Source organism: Myotis yumanensis, unplaced genomic scaffold, assembly GCF_028538775.1.
Source record: "Myotis yumanensis isolate MYYU_CA2020_CCGP unplaced genomic scaffold, mMyoYum1.0.hap1 SCAF_3, whole genome shotgun sequence".
Taxonomy (NCBI): Eukaryota; Metazoa; Chordata; class Mammalia; order Chiroptera; family Vespertilionidae; genus Myotis; species Myotis yumanensis.
In genome coordinates, this window is record NW_027223754.1 from 141948084 (window position 1) to 141954348 (window position 6265).

A 6265-nucleotide genomic window follows, 5' to 3' on the forward strand; every position below is an offset into this window, starting at 1 on the left:
ATTCATCTAAATATTGATAAAGCAGAAGAGCTTTTGACCTTGCTTTACAATAAAAGCAAACACACACACACACACACACACACACACACACACACAAACACGTGCCTCTCACATCCATCAAATACACTAAATGCTTTCAGACTTAAGCTGGGGAGAAGTGGGTGTGGCATCCACAGCAGGATGGCTGGTTGGCTCAGTAGAGCCTTTGGGGTCAAGTGCTAATAGTGAAAGGCCAAAGTTATCTTCTCTATGAATTGCCTTCCCTATGCCTGGAGGAGATAACTCCTGTCAGGAACAATGGAGGAAACAAATGAATCACCATCATCATCTCATGCATTAAACTTGCTTTCTAGCATATGGTTTGAAGGCTAGAGGTCAGCACAGGACTTGACAGAAAAAGAGAGAGACCAGAGAAGACAGAGAACACATAATAGGGAATGTAGAATGCTAAGAAGGGTACAGGGCCAGGCAGACTAGGTGCCTTAGAAGTAAGAAGAATCTCTGGAAGAAAGGTACCTGGTGGGTTAGACAAGGCTGAACCTTCTGTGGGGCCAGCTGAGTGTCAGAAATCAATACAAGAAATTGGGTAAAGAAATGTCACTCCATATCAGTTTCAAAGATGCAGTTGATGTAGGGAGAAGCATCTACTATGTTTTAGACCAGGGGTTCTCAAACTATGGCCCGTGGGCCACATGCAAATACAAATATTGTATTTGTTCCCGTTTTGTTTTTTTACTTCAAAATAAGATATGTGCAGTGTGCATAGGAAATTTGTTCATAGTTTTTTTTTTAAACTATAGTCCGGCCCTCCAACAGTCTGAGGGACAGTGAACTGGCCCCCTGTTTAAAAAGTTTGAGGACCCCTGTTTTAGACACTGTGGAGGGTACTTTACAATTGTAATTTTATTTAGTCCCTGTAGAAATATTATGAGAAAAGTTACAGATGAATAATCATAAAATCAGAGAAGCTTAAAGCTATTAGGTTAAATGGAGGGTATTGATATGATTCTAAAATCTGTTTTTCCTTTGGTTTCATATACAGAAAGTCAAGCTAAGGTATGTCACCCATGGCTAGGACTTTTCTCCCTCTAAATCAAGGTTAGGGAACCACTTTTCTGCCAAGAGCCATTTGGATATTTATGACATCATTTGAGGGCCATACAAAACTATCAACTTAAAAATTAGCCTTCCATATTTGGTCAAACATTTAATTAAGTCACTCCTAATGCTTTGGCAAGGCCAGACCAAATGATTGTGCAGACCTTACTCAGCCCACAGGCTGGATGCTCCCCACCCCTGTCTAAATCCACAGGCCTTCTCCATTACTGTTGCTTTCATTGCGGTGAGAATTTTGTTATCCTCACCCAAAAGCACTGTGTTAGCAAATAATCCTGATCACTGATATTCTGGTTCTTCAGCCACATAGGTTTGTACTGCTCCATAGCCATATGTCTTATGTTGAGCAGTGGGATGTGGGTGAAAGTGACCTGTGTCACTTCTAGTAGAAGAGCCAAAGAGAGATTCACCATGCTTTCTTCTACTTGCCACAGCAACTCTTAACCTTCTAGTGAAGTGTCTGAGACTAGTGAGGAAACATGGGGCAGAAACTCTGTGGAGGAAATAAAATTTCATTGTTAAAAGCTCATAAGATTTTGCATTGTTTGTTATGTAGCATAACCCAACCTGTCCTGATTGATCCAAGCAGGAAATGGTGGTTTTCATTCATGATTTCAAAGGCTGTGTTCTTCCATAGGAAAAAAAATGGAGAAATAGGTGTATTAGAGTGAGAAGAAATGTAAAAATTCAACAAGTCATTTTCTTGTGTTTAATACTAGTGAACAAAATCTATCAAGTTTTAAATTATGTATACATTTTAGGTGGTCTAAGGTTTCTCGAGTTAATAACTATTAGTTTGTTATGGCTGTCACAACCAGAGTCTTGGTGGTATAAACAACAGAAATTTCTTTTCTCACAGTCCTGGAGACTAAAAGTCCAAGATTAAGGGATCAAGAAGAGTTGGCTTCCTCTGAAGGCTCTCTCCTTAGTTTGTAGATGGCTGTCTTCACCATCTTCTTCTGTATGTGTCTGTGCCCTAATCTCCTTTTCTTAGAAGGACTTATCAGATTAGGGCCCATCCATGACCTTAGTTAACCATACTTACTTCTTTAAAGACCCTGTCTCCAAGTGCAGTCACATTCTGAGAGACTAGGGTTAGAACTTCAAAGTATGAATTCAGATCATAACAACTATGAAATAGTACCTGCTACATAATATATACTCAAAACATGGTTTTTGAATGTCTTTTGCCTCAGCCAAGATGTTTCTTATATATTATGCTCTGTCAGTAATGGATCCAAAGCTTTGGCCACCTGCCCTAAACAGACTTTGCCCAGGGCAACTGCAGTGCTTCAACCTTCATTGATCTTCTAACCTCACGCCCAAAAGGCCCAGGTGGGAAAGATCTCGGAAGGAACTGCGAGGAGGGCACTCCTAGTCCCATTTTAATAGTTGAGGAAACTGGAGCTCAGAGATGTTAAATGACTAATCCTAGTGACCAGCCAGAGCATGTCAGAAGTGAGAACGATGTCATAAGCACCTGCAATTGTCTTTCCGTTAGGTCAGAGTAAATGCAATTTACATAAATAGAGTTTGGCTTTAAATGAATGAGAGTATACAAGTTCTCAGAGAAGGTTTGCAGAATGGGATGAGAAGAGGAACGAGATCATTCCAGGTGAGTAGAGCAACATGAGCAAAGGTAGAATCAGGAAGAGTAAAGGGGCACCTTATGTTTAGCTACGACCTGTTCACCCTGTAGTCTGCACAATGAATAGTATATACCAGTACTCACATTGTGGTTGGATTCAGTGCCTCTTGAGATAATCCAGGAAATAATGAGGCAACATGTCATCAATTCTTTACTGGCCCATTGGGAAAGTCATAATGGTCCCTTACCAGACACTTTATATTTGCAAAATGTTTTGCCATAGTTTTGATTTGACTTTTGGTTAGCAAACTAGCTCAGGTTCATTACTGCAAGTTAACCAAACTCACCAAGGAAACATCTGAAGATAAAAAGACATTAAATAAATTTGCCCAAAGCAGCTAAGAGCAAGAGCTAGGATAAAAAAATGGAATCTTCAGAGACCTCCTCTGTTTTCCCTCTGGGGCTGGCTCTTTCCACCAACAGGCTTCTGGGAAACAAAACGATGAGAGGACTCCATGAAGAACTCGGCATTTTCTATAACCGTTTATCAAAAATGCAAGTCATCACATTAGAAGAAAGGCATACCAGGGAAGCGGGCGGCCCACACTCTGGGCCAGGGTTTTAGAGCAAGGGTCCTGGGCTAGACTCCGTGGAACACATTCGTATTGACGGCCATGAAAGGATTCAGCGTCTTGAATGAGACAGCTGCTTGTACAGAGGCGTTTTTTTTTTTTTTTATGAGCTGACAAGTTAGTCAGGAACAAAGCATGTTTGTAGGAAGTAAATGGCTGCCAGTTTTCATCTGAGCTTTTCATTCAGCTGTGGCCGGACACAATCAAGTTTTTAATGTTCCGCATGAAGTTCCTCATTTCAGATTTTGTTCAGAATGAGGCCCAGGATTTGGTTTGGCTTAGGTGCTCCGTTTTCAAAATGTCACTGAAATCAATGGTAACAAAAGCGATGCTGGTTGTTTGCATTTCCTGCTGATCATAACTTTTCCAGAGGACAGGGTCTGGACAAACAAAGCTGCCTCCACGGCGGATGTTTATGTTTCTCGCTCCAAGACTGAGCTTCAAAAGGGGAGATAAATAGTTGACATGTTATGATGTGAAAATAATTTAAAGTCCACACTGAGATGAGGATTAAACTGAGATCTGGAGGAACCCACTGGGGTCTTAGGACTTGGAAGAAATTGCTTTGAGTCTCACTGATAAGTGAAGTATTGCCTCTGGTCTACCTTCTTTGGGAGAGAAGATATTTATCCTAAGAAAAGTTCCCAGTTCAATGAAGATAATTTCTTTTAAAATATTTTTTAAAAGTGCTTTTGTTGGAATTATTTAAAAATGTATTATACACTTTATTGACTTATCAGTAGGCATGTAGAATGTAACATTCCCTGTTCTCGATCCGGGGTAATCAGCATCTCTACCAGCTCTACTGTGGTGATACCTGTGGGCTCCTGAGCTTCTGATTCTACATGTTTGCCGGGGGAACCTGCAGATTGGCTGGCGGATGGTTGGGTGCCCCAGAGGATTTGTTTTTTTACTCTAGTCCTTGAATGGAATTTTTTCATTAGAATCTTACAAATAAAAGCAGTATTTGCAAATGCCCAAATCCTGCTATGGAAAAATGATATTTATATTTACTAAGCCAAACTAAGTTAGCATTTCAACAGGTTGACCAGTTGGCTTGACTCCCAATACTTTCTCATTAGAAAGTTAATGTTGGAGGGGGGAAGGGAGGGAGAAAGTTGATCTTGGATCCCAGAGTTTCCTGTCACCTGATGCTTTTCACAGTTTGTCTCTTCTCAATACATATAGAGGGGCCTTAAAAACGACCTGTGTTTGCAGAATGTCTAATAATTGTAATAGAACTCAATCCAGAACAACTCAATTCTAAAAATTAGAACATTGCTGTTTTTCAGACCATAGGCACCAAATGATTGTTTGTCTCTTTAAAAACTATATTCAATCTTCATGCAGACTCCTTCGGGATTCCACCTCCTAAAGGGTGAATCTTCCACCTTCTTAAAGCTTTTATCCTAGCTTCCGGAACATGCAGTTAATAACGCCGGTGGTTGAGTCATTCCCTAGTTATGCTGGGATCTAGTTAAATAAAGATAATTCAAGCATAGGAACACAGTCAACCTGTAGTCTACCTGGCCTTAACTGTTTTAGCACTTTAATAAAGAGAGTAAATATTCATTTTAACTTGCAGTTTTGAGTGAAAAAAGATAGGTTTGGTGGCTGAATGGCACTAGGAAAAATCTTTTCCCCAGGCAAACAATTAACCTGCATTTATCATCTTCCCAGCTATTCTACTTTGAAAAAAATCTTCTTTTGATCCTGTGACATATAATAAAAAAACAATACTAATACTTTTGACTCATTTCAAACTATTGCTTTCCAAATAGTTAATCCTTTTGGCAATTTTTAACCTTATAATATCTTTTCTACTGGCAGATTGTGATATCGATTTTGCATTGTTTTCTGATTCTTGTCCATTCGTTGGATGTTTTAATTTCCTGGATAAGGAATTCCTGGCTGAGAGACAATATTCTTCAAGATTTTAATTGATTTTATTTGTTTGTTCGCTACAGCGTTATTAAGTCAAAGGGCCTTCATCTAAGGGTGTAGTAGGTTGAATAATGCCCCCACCCTCCCCCAAATATCAGGTCCCAATTTCCCAAACCTTAGAGCCGGCTCTAAGCTCCACTGAAGGCAACAAAGTTTCAATTATAAAAGGTAAATAAATCCCAGAATAAAAAAAAAAGAAAAGAAAAAAAGGAGAGGCTGGGAGCTTCCGTCGCCGGGGGGCTTGGCCAGCCTGAAAACGGCCCTCAGCCCCTCACCCAGACTGTCCAGGCACCCCAGTGGGGACCCCCCACCCTAAAGGGGGTGTGGCCAGCCTGAAAACAGCCATCAGCCCCTCATCCAGGCTGGCCAAACCTCCATGGGGTGAGGGTCCCCAGTGGGGGGGCGGGGGGGGGACTTGACCAGCCTGCAAACAGCCATCAGCCCCTCATCCAGGCTGGCCAGGCACCCCAGTGGGGACCCCCACCCTGAAGGGGGTGTGACCAGCCTGCAAACACCCATCAGCTCCTCACCCAGGCTGGCCTGGCACCCCAGCGGGACCCCCACCCTGATCTGGGACACCCTTCAAGGGAAACCAGCCGTCTCCCACCCGTGCACCAGGCCTCTATCCTATATAATAAAAGGGTAATATGCGAACTGACCCTAACAGCAGAACGACTGGGAATAACTGGTCACTATGACACACACTGACCACCAGGGGGCAGATGCTCAATGCAGGAGCTGCCCCCTGGTGGTCAGTGCGCTCCCACAGGGGGAGCTCTGCTCAGCCACAAGCCAGGCTGATGGCTGCCAGTACAATGGTCGTGGTAGGAGCCTCTCCCACCTCCTCAGCAGCACTAAGGATGTCCGACTGCAGCTTAGGCCTGTTACCCGCTGGCAAGTGGACATCCCCGGAGGGCTCCCAGGCTGCCAGAGTGATGTCTGACTGCCAGTTTTGACCCAATTCCCCAGGGAGCAGGCCAAAACC